Below are 16,384 nucleotides of genomic sequence, written 5' to 3' on the forward strand. Positions count from 1 at the left end.
ATACTTTAATCTCTGACCAGGGTTTCATATTGTGGTCACTTCTAATTTATCAGACCCTAACCCAGATGTCCCTGGAAGGCATTCTTTGTAAGAGGAACCATAGTATTTTGCTGCCAAGTGAGGTTTTTATTGTTGCATTTATTCTGCTTTTACACAGGAAGAAATACAGAATAACCATTGAGAGGCGAAATCAGCAAGAAGAAGAGGAATACGGAGGAAAACATCGGAGTTACGCGAAGAACTCCATCAGATCTCATGTAGTTCTTACGGTGGCTTACGAAAATCCCTCACTTTCGTCATGCTTGAGAGATAGATGGAAGGAAAGACATCAGAGGAGCAGAAAGGACGCTCGTGGAGAATCCTTTGTTTTAAGCTGTAGTCATTCACTCTACATTTTCTTTAGAAGCTCAGGAATGATTATTAATCACTATCTGCCTCCCAGCCTTTCATCTCATGGCAAACAAATCTGAGGCTATAACGCCATTCTATTAGGTGTTCTGACTGCTGGAAGGGCATAGGATTAGATTTATGTTTTGAAAAATCTGGCGTCACCATATCTTGATGGCTTTGGGAGCCTTTCACACAAGGATATAAAGATATGGTTTTTCTGAAATTAAATGTTTTGTAGCTAGAATAAAACACTTTTTACAAATAGAATATTCCTGGAAAGAATTTAACATCCAATAAGAGGACAATATAATGAAAAAAATCTCAAGCCTCAGAATGCAGGGCTGCTCCCTGGAGCCAGCGGACAGGTTTGCGGTAGACAAGGGCTGCGTGCGGTGTCCAGGGTCAGGTCTGACCTTGTGTCTCCAGAATGATCCTCCCTGTCTCTTTCAGTGTCTCAGAAAAACTACTCTGGAAATTGTAAATATTAGTGAGTTAGGAGGATTTATATAAGAAAAGCAAGTCTAAATGTTTCTTTTATGATGTAAAAAAAAGCCCTACTTCCTGCTAACATTTTATTTTTAAGTATTTTAATCTTATATTTTGGTATTAGAAATGTGTTTATTTTTTCATTTTGAAGATTAAATTTCACTTGTACTCTAAAAGAAAATGTGTGATAAACCCATGGTGGCACAGGGATGGCCTCTTTCTCTACTGTCCTCTTTCCCGTGGCTGTGGACAAGCACTAATTGCTAATGGCGGCTTTGACTGCAGACATCTAGGAATACGTTCAGCTTGCAAACTCTAAAGGAACACATTGATTTTTAAGCCATTTTTCATTGTGAATGGTTTTAAATTCTGGAGGGCTGCACCCCTTCTAATTGTGGCCAAATGATGCACTTCAGAATCCAGAGAGGGAAGGCAGTGGAGTATAGCGGAGGATACCCAGACATGCCAATCTTTCCCTCCAGAAGAAACCGAGGGCGAGAATTTGACAGCGAAGCACAGAAATGATAAATTAGAAGGAGTTCAGTTTATCGAAACGTGGTTGGAAGAGGGAGTGTTGATATCTGCTCTGTTCCCTGAGCCCCAGAGAGTTTTGCAGCCACCACAAATTACCCACAGTGCGGTAGGACAAACAAGTGCATCCTAGGAAGGACTGAGCCAGCTTTTGCTGGGTATCCGATTCGCACTCAGTCCTGTGTGCTAACAGAGGTTTAAATGTGGGTTCCCACTTTACCATTTGAGGAGAGAGCAAGGGTACCATCTGGTAATCATGCCTCTCTTGGTAAGCACCGTTTAGGGGGGAGAAATAGCATAATTCCTTGGAGGCCACATTCACTCAGGTCAACTGAAGAGGAAAGCTGAGTGGGGGCAAAATTCTGGAAGCTGCTCGTGCTTGCTTCCCCGGGAATGGCGGTGTCACAGCTGGTTGCGTCTCACGTCAGAGTGAACGGGCTGTTTCCGTGTGAGGCTTCTTTCTTATGGCTCAGGAAATGGGATACAAACCACGTGACGAAAGAATTAGCCGTGAACAACGGGGGTGGGGTGGGGGGGCTTCATTGCGATTCTTCATTTAGGCCCGCTAAAGGAAAAGTGCCGACTTCAAAAAGAGTGGAAAAAGTAGGCAAGAAAAGGTAGATTTCAAAATTCTAATGCAGGACGAGAGTTTGTGAAGTTTGTGAGGTAGAACTCAGGAAAGCGGTGTCCGATGGTTGGGAACTCACATTACGACTGCAACCGCTTCAGTTATCTGAACCAGAGAGCTCATTTCCCTCTTTTACTTTCTCAATAATCTTTTCCATATATTTCAGAGATATTCATTTTCTAAGGTTTATTTTTTGAACCTGCGTATTAGTTACGGGAGAGGGGGTGTTGGGGAAAGTCTTCTACATGGCTATATTCTTTTTGGTGTAAATATTTCTGACCTTTCTTGAATTTATATAGTGGTACATTAATGGCAGTGTTGTTACAGCAAATACCTTTTATTTCTACTTCAGCTAGAGGACTTGTTCCAAGTTTAATAGCATTTCCCCAGGTAGGATGTTAAAGATGAGGAGGGAGTTAGCCTTTGAGAAAAGGGTGACTTTTGGCATTTCTGGAATACGGTGTCATTTCTTATCATTTCAAAGCAATTCTAGTATGATTAAGGTCATTTACATGTCTGCTATGTAGTTTTTCTTCCTTAAACATCTTTACATGGGCTAGGCGCTTGGGAGGCAGAGTAGGTAGATCTTTGTGGTTTCGGGCCAGCATGATCTACATTGTGAGTTTCAGGTCAGCTGTGTTTACACAGTGAGACTCTGTGCCAGAAAAAAAAATCTTCATATGAGTTGCCCAAATGACAGTAAGTTTTGAAAACACCACGGAGCTGGTAAACCTTTGCTGAGCATATAGATGTCGGTTCTGTGGTGGCCCTGGGGTAAGAAACTCTCCGTATTGTATTGTGGGACTTAAATTCCTAACTGCTAAAGCCACAGCTTTGACATTATGTCATTCGTAACGGCCAGGAAGCCAACTATTATGTAATAAGTTTCAATGGGACTTTAGTTCTTAAGTCAGTCTATAGCATTTTACTCCTAAATCTAATGATTAAGATTTCAAAGGGGGATATCTTAATAGTATTTTTCTCACCTAGTCAAAATGTAGTCATAACAAGCTAAAGGAAACAATATAGTTATGGTGTTGGAAAGTAAACACAATTTTGTAGCTGATATTATTGTCTTAGAATTGGGAGAGAGATGGAGTCGGAAGTAAAAGCATTCTGTGTGGAGTCGTGCTTTCCTCCCAAACAGAGGTTTCACAAGGAATCCCTTCAATGTTATGTTGTCTGTACGAACAACCAGCACAGCTTTTCCTGAACCAGAGCTACAGTTAGTTCCACAGACCTGAAAATAGTTCTTTACCCTCAGAACTAACTCATGGAGGAAAGGGAGAATCCTCAGGAAGGAGAGCAGGTGGCCTTGTTTCCTTTCTCCCTTGAGTGAAAAGCTCTGGAATGCCAAGTCACTTCCTGCTCTGCTTACCAGCTTCCTGTGCTGTTCCTGAAGGCACAATGCACCCTTTCTGTCCCTAGCTTACCTCTTTTCTTCTGGTTGGGACTGGCTGTAGGAATGGAAGGCAGGTGGTGGGAGTGAAAGGGGAGGCCTTGTATACCTGAGACAGACAGTGAGTGGGTTCGGAAGCCGATTCCAGTGACACCATTGCTTTCTTGAAGCTGAGTTACTTGTGCAGTTCTTTTACACACACACACACACACATAAAAGAGAAAGAATAGTGTTTATAAATTGGAATATACTAGTGCCTATGTTTCTTGAGACACAAAGGACTCAGATCCCTACTGGATGCATCTAGGAGGTTAAAAATCCATATGTTACAAAAATTCTTGGTGTATCAGGTGTGAGATGGCTCTTAGTGGAGAGATTTGAACACGTAGACCTCAGAGTTAAAAAAAAAACATGTTATGTTTCTTTGATTCATAGTTAAAGACATAAATTTATATGCACAGGAACAAAGGGATCTATTTACCAAGCATGAATCATAACAGCCTACCAAATTCATTTTTTATTTTCTAGAACAAAGCTGTCCTAGTATATAGCAATTATCAGGTAGAGAAAGTTATTTCTGCAAAGAGAGAAGAAAATGTGGATTTTGACATGAAGTATCTTATTCAGGATTTGGTGCCGGTGTCTGAAAATGTTCAGTGTGGTGTAGTGCGTAAGTCAGCAATGAAGTGTTCTCAACAGGCTGGAGGTGCTGTGGTTCTAAGAATAAGAGCTTTGTTCCCTGTGCATAGCTGAAACCAGGGGGTCACAAGCTAGGCACTGCAGAAGGTTAATCCCAGAGCCCGTGTCTTTTGAGCTATGTCACTCATGGTTGATTTAAATACAGGACCACCAAACAATACAAACCTACCCTGAGTCTGGTAGATAGCTGCACTAGCCACATACAGCTTACTATCTAATGTAAGTAGAACTCTCTGAGTATAATGTGATTTAATTTATTGTTGTTTTGTGTAGAAAGTGAGAATTCATGACTGTGGACATAGCCCTGTTTTGTATAATATATTTTATTTCTGGTGCAAAACTGGTCATTTAAACAATCTACTTCATTTGGGGTTTGGATATAAATGTGTATGTGTTCTTGTAAATGTTTCTACTGAGCAAGAATACCGCATATTCCAAATATAATAATATGTTCTCATTAAAAATATACTCTACAGAAACAGTTGTCCGTCTATAATTTGACTAACATATATTGCATATATTCAAGTTTTCTGAGAATTTTCTGTTTTCTTGAATAAGCTGAAGTAAAAGACCAATTAATGGGTATGATGGATTATAATGTTTGAACGACATTCATGAAAGGACTCAAGAATTTCTGCCCCACAAGAGGAAACTCACATATATAGAATGGCATCAGAGTGCCAAACCCTGAATACATAGACTCTGCAGTACAGGAAGAAGGTGGCATGGAGAATAACCAGGCTTTTTGAACCTGCTCATTTTGAGACATCATGTGTTCCAACTGATGTCACGGACTCATGTTATATGCCCATCACCCACAGAGACCTTCAATTCTGTTGTCCAAAGGGCTCTTAGGTCCAGTGTACTAGGCAGCGTGACCACCCTTTAATGTCTCTAGCTTCATCTGGGCTGAAAAAGGGCTATCTCAGCCTCTGGGAAGTCACCATAGCGATTGGCATGACTGGAGCAGTGTCCCCTTGGTTCTGATACCATGGCCAGTGAGGTCCCTGAATGGTGCCACAGACGCTACTCACACTGGCAGTGCATTTGAGGTGATGCTCTAGCAGGATGTTGGTTGGAGTGAGGTAGTGTGGAAAGGCGTGGTAGGAGTGAAGCGCAAGCAGGGAGAAGTTCTCTAGGAAACAGAAACTGTTACTTTGGGGCCATGGATTCTTGGACTCCTTCCCTGTATCCCTACCACTCACTCTTCTCTAAACATCATATGCAGACAACAACTCTAGATAGGCCAAGTATGCCTTCTTGGGACCATGGAGTTATGTCTTATCAAGGAGCCTGAAGGGGAGCTAAACACCACTGTTTTAGGGCTGTGTCCCAACCCTAAACCATGAGCATCTAGTGTTGACTTAAGTCTCAACTACTAATGTGACAGGTACCACGGGTGGCACACCTTTAAGAAGCAGCGTCTTTCCGAATCATCTCTTAGCATCAGAATAGAGCCAAGGAAAGGAATTGCTTTTTCTGGCCTGCTGTAATTCTCCCAATCACCAGAGGTGGAAACGCCCAAGCACCGGAGAAGAAGAAGCCCAGAAGTGGGTGTGAGCAAAGGCCTGTGTGCAACACGCTCTGTGCTAGAGCTGTTGTTGGCTTCTGGGCCACTCGTGTCCTTCCTGCTTCACAGCCTGGCTCAGACCCCTGAGCTGTGTGATCTTGTGGGAAAAGTGAACTCAATACTGACACCAGCTTGCCGTGACTTTGGACTTAGACACCAGCCTGGCATCCTGTAAGACATTCAGCAAAATTATTTTATCTGTCTGTTTCCATGACATTAGGTGAAGCAGCAGTAATCTGGAAGGCTTTCAAGGCCAGGAGGGTCCCTTCTGGTAAAAGTCACAGTCAGTTGCTCTTCTTTTCGGTCTGGTTTGATGACGAGTAGCCTCTATGTCTTGATGAATGAGATGAACCTCTGAAGGAGGCAAGGGAAAGAACTGAAAGGGGAGACGGTGGTAACGATACACTGTGAGAGGGATAGAACGCTTTCATCCAAACATGAGTTCTCTCGTCAGAGGGAAGGAGCCAATGTTGAAGGCATGGGCCATGCCACACCTGCCTTCTGCCTCCGGTTCCCATCCTCCACTGCTGCTGAGGTAGTTTTGGATTGCCTGTCAGAATTCACTCCCGGGAAGCTATGATTTGCTACAGGTCTTCTGTGAGACTAATGCTTGTGCATTTGTGACCAAATTCCCTGATGGAAATGGAAGGAAGAAAGATTTCTTTTGGTTGTGGATTCAGAGGGCTCGGCCCATTGTTTCTTAGTCCAGTTCCTAGACGCGCTAGGGAGGACATCATGGCGGAGGACATCATGGCAGAGGACACGTATGGGAGAAAGAGATAGGCATTCAAAGGAACCAGAGGAGAGGAATACAAGAAGGATCCAAGGGGAGCCATCGACCCCAAACACACACCCAGTCACTTATTTAATCCAACTAAACTCCACCTCCTGCTTTTAGGTCCCTATAGCATCACCATATTCTGAGGCCACCAAGGATCGATCGATCGCAAAAGGCCACCATCTGGCAATGAGACTCCCAAACCTGATTCTATTGATGATCCTTCGCACTCAGACTCAGCAATGTGAATGTTGCAAAGTTCTGCTAAGTGTAGCCGACACCCTTCATTCAGAAAAGTAAGGCCCCTAATTTAACTGTTCTGTGCAGAGTGGTCAGCCTGCTAGCTACACAAACAACAGATCACTCAGCAGGTTACATTTATATGCACGCATGCTTATACATACGTACCTGTAGCAACAATAAAGATAAATATGCTATCAACAAGCTGGGGAGCATGGGGGGGATTTTATGGAGGGTGTCTAGGAGGGGCTTGAGGGGTGAAAGGGAGGGGGGAAATGATATAGTTCTGTTTCAATTAAAACATATTTAAAAATGTTAATAAGGAAGAGTCTTACCAAAAAGTAGGCTTCTCAGTGTAGACAAAGGGTTTAATTTTTACATATTACATTCCAAGGGACCAAGAGATGAGAAGCAGTATGCAGGCTGGGAGAGACCACTCTACAGGGGAGGCCGTGTGATTTCTGGTGGCCAGCGAGCCCTTCGATTCCCAAATCCAGCAGCTCCAAAGCCAGGGTGGTGATGACACTTACTCTTCTAGAAGCAGTCTAGGGTGAGGTTGCATTCCAGGCCATTCCAACCCCTCTGCCATGAGCACAGTGGCCATGCCACGCACTCTCTGGTGGTACAGAGGTTGGCCAGGGGGAGGCTTGAGAAGGACATCAGGAAAGACATCCCCAAACCAGAGGTGTCCTGGGTGATTTTAAAGGTATGTCATGCTTCCAGGCAAATGTCTAGAGAGAGAGAGAGCGTATTGAACAGAGCTTGCCACCTCATGTCTGCTGGCTTAGACTCTTCTCAGCCGTTCACTCAGAAGGAAAGCAGAAAGTGTGTAGTGCACTTGCCATTCTCTATAGGATGCCGCTAAATGTTCTACCCAGGACTGTCTGCAGGCCGGGGTTGGGCTGAGTACTTGTGTCCACTCATTCATTTCCCTTGCTCTGTAGTGTTGGGAGCAGTGAGACCCCAGATCCTGAATTTCTTGTAATCTCCTGATCTGAGTGCCTACAGCTGTTCTGCGCATGAGGCCTTCAGGAGTTCCTGATGGCAGGAGAGTGGTTTCTGGTGGATTTGGCTGGGGCGGGGCTATCTAATCTGCCCCTGAACACAATAAAGGGGGCATTCTTGGGGAATTCAAGGATGACCCGTGTCGCTGTCTCTCTGTCTGTGTGTGCCTGTGTATTTTAACCTCCAGCCCCCTTGCCCGAAGCTCGGTAACTGGGTGCCAGCGCACAGAGTGCAGACACGGGGGCGCGGTGCTCGGCACTGTAGTAAGGTGGAGGGCCACATCGATTTTTTTCTCACCTCAGAGATATGTAAACTGATGCTCAGGAAAGTGAAGTCACCTTCTCGGGGTCTTCAAGTGATTAAGTGGCCAGAGCTACAGTCTTTAGTCTGGCACACGGCTCAAGATGGTGGCTTGGCCAATCTGTTTAGTCTACTAAACGGTGGTTATTTTCTGTTCTCCATGAGTGACCGCTCTTCCTTTCTGTCACCTTCTCTATTCAGTCAGGACCCCAGCCCCCTCATTTCACCAGCACTCAGTGAGATCTTTGTCTCTCTTGATCCCGAAGAAGCAGGAAGAAGACTATTTCTCCCTTTCTAAGCATTCCTCTTATTTCCCACACCACTGCTGCATTGGCATTCCTAAAATACTTGCTGCATTTGATACCAGGAGCCTCCTGGCTCACGTGCTCGGCCGTCAGACTGCGTACTCTGCCACCCTGATACCGCGGTCAGACTCCGTACACTGCCACCCTGATACCGCGGTCAGACTCTGTACACTGCCACCCTGATACCGCGGTCAGACTGCGTACTCCACCACTCTGATACCGCGTGCCTTGTGGCACTTACCGATTCATCGTCTCTCTATTCAGTCGAATTGTGCTGTATTCGATTACATGAACTGGTTTATTTCTTGCCCAGAAAATGCCCTTTTACCTTCTTGTGAGACATTTTAATTTTTGAGATGGCCGAATGCAGGCTGGCTGTAAACTTGCTACATAGCCAAAGATGACGTTGAACTTCTGATCCTTCCTGTCCTCACCTCCCAAACCTTGGAATTGCAGACCTATGCCACCATGCCTGTTTAGATGATATTTCCCACTGTTTTTCCTGCCTAGCAACTATTTGCTTCCTAATCTAGCTCATTCTTCACCTGAAGTTGAATTTCTTCTGTAAGCTTCCCTGCCGCCCAGACTCTAGTGAGGGCTATGAATGGATGGTCTGTGGATTCATTTTGTTTGAAAAGACAGTTCTTAGAAAGGAGAGGAATGCCTATGGATGGAGTCAGGGCTCTCCAATTTTTTAAAACCCCTGCTCTTTTAATGTTCTGACACTTTTCCTTACTTATTTATATTAGGGCTTTGGGGCTCACATCTCTGAGTGCATAAATAAGACAAGCCTGCAGGCCTTCACAGCATCCTTCTTGTCTATAGTTTTCTCTTGGCATCCTGCTGAGCATCCAAGCATCCTCTCAGCATTCAAGCTGCCAATTGCCATAGAATTTTTTGATTTTGCTTCTCTTCCTTCAGCTTCTCTGTCAAGTCAAGTACCGGTTCCAAAACAAAATGCTTCTTATGAGTGGGGAGTTATGACTCAAAGAAAGTCCAATATGGTTTTTGTAACGCTAATATTTAACCTAGGGAACAGGGAAGATGGTTCGGGATTAATAGTGTTTGCTATGCAAGTAGGAGAATGTGAGGACATTTTTGTCAAACACACACACACACACACACACACACACACACACACACAAAACCAGGCATGGGTATGTATGCTTTTAACTCTAGCATTGGGGCACAGAGACAGGTGGATCTTGGGAACTCTCCAGAAAGCCAGATTGGTTGAAATGATAAACTTCCAGTTCAATGAAAGACCCATGATGCCAAGATGGAGAATGATTTTTAAAAAAGAAAGACATTCTATCCATATCTTTTTCTGGCCTTTGCATCGATGTACATGGGTGCATGCACCCACACACTCACATTCATGCACCCCCCACACACATACACATGCACCCAATAATGTTTTGCTTTGTGAGCCCCGTCCCTGCAGAGGGGCTTGTGAGTTCTACTTCTTCTCCTTCTGTTTATTAGGTGGTGGTCTCCCAAGCATAGCTTACTTCAGATCCTCAGTTTCCCTCTTTGTGCAATCAAAAAGGGAATGAGGATGTTGCAAGGCTTGGAAGCACTGTAGCCGCACGTAAGCCTTTGATCCAAATGCTGAAGAGGTAAAACCATCTCAGGTCATTGCCCCTTTCATGCGAAGTTCTTAGCGGATTTTCAAAATATTTAACTTGTGTGGCTGTGTGTGAGGTGTATGCTTTCATGTGGACATGTGTGGACTTGGGCATCATGCGTTTTACCTGAGCGTGGAGGCACAGGTCAACACCAGGTGTTTTCCTCAATTTCTCCCCACATTTTAAAAGCATGATTTATTATTTTGGGTGTGTGTGTGTGGGTGTATCTGCATGCACACGCCATGACACGTGTGAAGGCTAGAGGTCTGCTTGCAGAGATCAGCTCTCTCCTTGCATGGCGAGGGTGCTGATCGCGGGTTGTCGGGCTCGGCAGCTGGAGTCTTTGTCATCTCACCAGCCTCTCCCCACCACCTCTGTCTCTTATTGAACCTAGAGCTCACTGACTAGGCGAGAATAGTTGACCAGTGAGCCCCAGGGAATCCTTCTGTCTCTGTTGTCCCTGGGCTAGGATTACATACACCACCGTGCTTGGTTTTTTGTGTGTCCTAGGGATCTGAACTTAGGTCCCTGCGCTTTCAAAGCAAATCCTCATTAACTGAACTGTCTCACCAGCCCAAACACTGACATTTTAACCACAATTTCCAAGCAGATTCTTTAACAGAACAGATCATGACTGAGCTCATTTGAATCATAGCACCAAGGAAAACACACCAGCAATCTCTATGTTGCAGGTTTTTTCAAACCACAGAACAGATGGACACATTTCTAAACTTGGCTCCTTGACTTAAGAGTCAAAAAGTAAGTCCCCCATTCTACTTTCCTGCTTATCGGAGTGGATGCCTTTTGCGTTTTCTCCTTGTTTCTACCCATCCAACCTTCTCACATCCAAGGAAGTTGTGTTTCCAAGCTATTTTTTATTCAGAATTTCTTTGAGAATTTGTTGGTTTTGATCATACTGCCTTATGAGTACAAATGACTACAATCTTAGGAATTTTGTGAGCTGGTTGGTATTGAAATTATACCTATAATTAAGTAAGTTTTATGAAAAGCTAAGGTAATAAAAATTCAAAACACATTGCTTTCTAATTTCCATTTTTTCTATTACATTTGCTGTATGAAAGAGTCCCATCTTCCAATATCTACAGTAGGAATAGTAAGTGACAGTACATCCCCTCCCAACTCCATGCCAGCCATATCACCTTGTTATCTCTACAATGGCCAATCATATCAATATTTACACCACAGGAATCAGCACGGAAAATCATGGCACTTCCTCTCACACCTGGTCATGGGGGGATTAGCATTACTGCCGTCCATCCTCCTCCTCCTGTTACCGGCTTGACTCGGCATGCTGACAACGTCCATCTTTCAGAGAGGAGGAAAGCTGTGTGCTTTGATGTTGAGTGATCTGTTCATAGGCTTTCAACTAGGAAGCAGGAAGTCAGGTCTACGCCACAGAGCTTCAAAGTCCGTCTTCCGCTCAGTGAGCTGAGGAATGAGAGGTTCTTCCAACTCTGAAAAGAATCTCCAAAGTCAGGAGGAATGTCCTCGTTCTGCAATCGCTCTAAAGGGAGTTCTGTTGTAGGGCTTTGCCAAGACATCAGAGATTTTGATTCTCTAAACAGATATCTTTAAACACCAAAATGTTTTTATGGCCTCAGTTAAGAGTCACAAACTTTTGTCTTGGCAGAAGCCCTTGTTGGATAGGAAGGGGAGTAACCTGAGCTTACCTGGAAAATGACAATTGGAATGCCACTGATGAATCGCTCAAGTCTCTTACCTCTTCCTCAATCTAAAGATTCCCATCTGATAGCCAATACCCCACATATAAAGCATGGTTGTAAATGTGATAAAAATATAGGAAAATAAAAATTCAGAATAATTGAGGCATAGTAGGCCTTCCAAGTAAAGCCTTAGTCCTTACCACTTGAACATTACTGTTGGATATTTTAAACATTATGTTTATATTATGTCACGAATATAAGTGCATTGTTGAGCAGGGCCTTTTTTGTTTTACAGGATTCCCTGAAATTAATGGTAATGATTTCTCTTTAAAACAAAACACTTCAGCATTAACTTCCATTTGGAAACTATTGTGAATTAACCAGCCACCATCAACATTTCTTAAAGAGCAGAAGGATTTTAAGATACTTACTTTTATTTCTATTAGATTAGTAAAATGAATATAAAATTGTTAACAAATTAATTGACAGCAAATTAATGATTTACCTCATATTTTTAGGATGTTATTTTGTAGTGTAGCTAATGTCCTCAAAACATTGGCATTTTTGTTAGTATTATTAAAGAGATGTAGGCAAATGGTCCTTCCACACCTTTTCGGTGAGCAAAATAGTGCTGTCGTGACATTCTTCATACACATGCCCCACTGCCTTCTGTAGATGGTTGATTCCCTACTCGTCACAGACACTGCTCTGCATATATGCCTCCACGATGGTATTTCTGACTCAGTACACTGTATTTAAAACCCAGCTTTTCACCGCCTCAAACCCTATCTTCTCTGCTTGAGCAACTCGGGCACACTGTAATCTTTCTTTCGACAACCCTGGCACGGCTTTGTTGTTTGTCTAGATACTGTGTTACACTGTATTTAAAAAGGACCGAGATTGTGCTGTTTGCCAAGCCATAGACTTAGGCGTTCAAATTTCAATGATTCCCCAAATTATTAAATATGAAAATGCTTTTCGGTATACACATGCAAGTCCAGGATTAGTTAAGAAAGTGAGAAGAATCCACCCTGGATCTCACTAACCATCAGGCACTTTGGCTTGCCATTCAGATGTTCACACGCTTCTCCTAGCCTTACATACATACCTTACTGGACAGTATAGGAAGCTTAGCTTGTTACACTTTGCACAGAGCTTGACTTTAAGAGAAGGCCTATACAGATAACATAGGGAGGGTTTTACACAGCTGTGCTCATCTGTCCTTTAGAAGATAAAGAGCACATGCCTGTGTCTCGAAACAACCACTTTGTTTGATGAGTCAGATTCCACATACGACCTGGAGCTCTCTCCCCTTTAGCTTGGAGGTCGCAAGGGCTTCATTCCTTAAGTCCCCCTTGGGCATGTTTGGGGGGTATTCTTGCAGATGAGCATGTTTGAGGGGCATTCCGGCAGATTCCTGCAGCCAAGCATATCTGGGGGGCATTCCTGCAGCCAGGCATGTTTGGGGGACATTCCTGCAGCCGGGCATGTTGGGGGGCATTCTGCAGCCAGGCATGTTCAGGGGGGCATTCCTGCAGCCAGGCATGTTTGGGGGGCATTCCGCAGCCGGGCATGTTCGGGGGGGAATTCCTGTAGTTGGGTATGTTCGGGGGGGGCATTCCCACAGCCAGGCATGTTCGGGGGGCATTCCCGCAGCCGGCCATGTTCGGGGGGGCATTCCTGTAGTTGGGCATGTTCGGGGGGGGGCATTCCCACAGCCAGGCATGTTCAGGGGTCATTCCTGTAGTCGGGCATGTTCGGGGGGCATTCCTGTAGTCAGGCATGTTCGGGGGGGCATTCCTGTAGTCGGGCATGTTCGGGGGGCATTCCTGCAGCCTCCTTAGGAAACTATTTCTTGAGGAACAGTCATCACATTTCTGAAAAATTACAGTGGCAGCTGGTCCAAAATCTTGGCCTTTGAACTCCAGCCAATGTTTTCTTGACTCCAAAGTGTCCTGCCAAAGCAAAGGAATTGCACAGCTGACAGACCCTCTCTTGTTACCTTTGAGGAATGACCATAATTCACAGCCACGAATGTCAGCGAGGGTCTCCCGGTGAACTCAGAGGAGCCTCTGAGGGCATTGCGGTGAGTCACCTCGGTCTAACTGCCCTTCTCCTCTTTACCCTCTCAGGGAAACATGGAATTCTTTGCTTCAGGAGGATGAATGCCACCGATAAGCAACTCTGTTTTGCACTTAGCATGGGTTCTTTTCCCCTCTGCATGTGTACCAGTTCCCCTGACTTAGCCACTGGTTTTGCTGTCATTTCATGAGACTTCTAATTCTTCCAGCTTGCTGGCCCCAGGCTTGACACACCCATGACCCAAACTACCACTCTTGAGATTTCTTGGAGGAAAGAAATAATAGTTTGTTTCAATAAAAGGCCAACTCCTTCCTTCTAAAGGAAGAAATCGAGTGATATTTCAGAAGGAACATCCAAGACTTGACAGGAAGCTTCTTTTAATTGCAAAGTAGCTTATAGACTATGGATTCTAGAATCTAAAATAATTTGGGATTGGCAAAGAGAGCAGAAGATTTACTTTTAAACTTTCTGGGTCTGGACCAGTTGAGGAGATATGAATATTTATTTGTAGGTCACCCAGACACTGCCAATGCTGGAGGGCACCAGTGGTCTCTAGAGAGTGTCACTGGGGCTTAAAGGAGCCACACTTTCCAAAAGAGAAAAGTGGCTAGGAGAAGCATCAAGGTAATCCCACTGTATTTCCCTCATTCGGGAGATAAATCTGGGCTTGGTTCCCAGCAGGGAGCAAGATGTCATCTTGAGTCACCCACAAGAGATATCCTGGCCCATTTTCTCTCATTTAAATATCTATCTAAGTGGAATCACGCTGCACGTGTTCTTTTATGCCTGACTTAAACTGTCAACAATGCTCACAAATTAATCCATGTCACAGTAACTGACAGGACTGTCCTCTTTCCAAAAGTGATTAATCTTCATATATTATACAAATACATACATACATATATCCCCAATTCTTCTCACTCTATCTTTGCTTGGTATCTGAGCTAGTCCATCTCTGGGTTGTCATGAACGGTTGCAAATGTGAACACAGGTTGCACTTACAGCTCTCAGACCTCTTTCGCTTCAGTTCTTGGGATGGATTCTCAATAATCGGTCGCTATAGGGTCGCTCTAGGGTCACGGAGCAGTTCTACTTCAGACATTTTCAGGACAACTCCACTCTGTGGTCTATAGAGGCTGAACCTTTCTCCATTCTCTCAACACCACACAAGAACTCCAGGTTTTCCACGTTCTTACCGCTTGTTGCTTCTATTATTGTTTCAAAGGTGGGCATCTGAGTGTCGTGGGCGGGGTAGTGAGAGCATTCTCACATGTCTCCATATAATCCCTGGAATTAAGGCTGTGTACAAGTAATCCAATTAGTCACCCGTGGGCCAGCCCTGCTCTACTTTTCAAAGGCAGTGTTGAGGTTTCAAATCGTACTCAGGTTGCAAAGGCATTTTGCCAAATTAAATTTTTCTGCTCAGGAGCAGAAAGCCTGCAGAATATTCATGCTTGGTTCTCTCCAACACTGCCACTCAGCTAACATTCATCACCGAATTCTGCCTGGTTTCATTGCATAAGCCACTGAGCTGTCCTTACACGCCTCTTTATTAGCATCCCCAGTGAGGGGAAGCCCACTTCATCTCCAAGTCCTTTGGAGACTCATATGCCACGGTTTTCATCTTCCCAGGTTAGACTAGAGCTACAGTCGCCAAGTCCCTCCCGATCCCTGTGCTCATCACTCCTGCTCGGGTGGCTAGCTTAGTTTGGGGTACACAAAGACCATTTTTAGGGTCTTTAAGGAATGACCACAAACATTTCATCTCAAATAACTTTCTTACTTATCTGATTTTGTTTGCAGTTGACCATCGAATCCAAAATGTGGTATGTTTAGTTTGGCAACTTCATGTTCCCATCAGCATTGTGGAATTCCTAAGGAAGGAGAGAGGGGCATGCCTCTGATTGTCTGGTGTTTCCAGTCAGTTCCATGTGCTTTTCCTCTGTGTGGCTCTAAACCATGACAATCACACTTTTAGTACGCTCCTCTATTTCCTCACTACCTGCTGGGTAGACACAGAAAGTACAGGGTGAATGTAGACTCATGATCGATGGTAGTTTTATTTTATTGGGAGAGAGCTCTCAGGCATCACAGTGGGTCACACCACGCTTGACTAAAACAAGCAAATAGTTCAGTCAAATACAGCCAAATGCTTCTGATCTTGAAACTTGTTGTCTTCTGAAAATAAATTGGTATAGGGCTGTGACAACTTTTTGGTCACGTCAGGAGGCAAGCTGTTCTCAAAATTATGCACCCCACTGAGGCAGCTGAACCTGTGAATGTATGTGCTCACATTTGAAGAATTGCTTTGAAAAAAATCCCCACTGTAATTAAAGCATAAAACAAAGGCACTTTAGATAACAGTTCAATATAGTGTTGATGATAGGGAAATATTTTTCGCTATGACCAAAACTATAATGAACCCAATCCTGACCTTTTAAAGGTGGAATGGAAGCTAAGTTTGCTATTGTGCTTCGGCATGTTCAACCTAAAAAATGCATTCAGCATTTAACTGAGTTAATAACAAAATCCCAAGAGTTGGCAAAGAGTTGACCAAATCTTCCTATGTGTCACTTGAATGAAGAAGAGAGTGGGAGATAAAATTAAATGTACATTTATTAAACCCTTTATCGACTGGCCTTTTGACACTTTTTCTTT

This window comes from Arvicola amphibius, chromosome 3 (assembly GCF_903992535.2).
Source record: "Arvicola amphibius chromosome 3, mArvAmp1.2, whole genome shotgun sequence".
Classification (NCBI taxonomy): Eukaryota; Metazoa; Chordata; class Mammalia; order Rodentia; family Cricetidae; genus Arvicola; species Arvicola amphibius.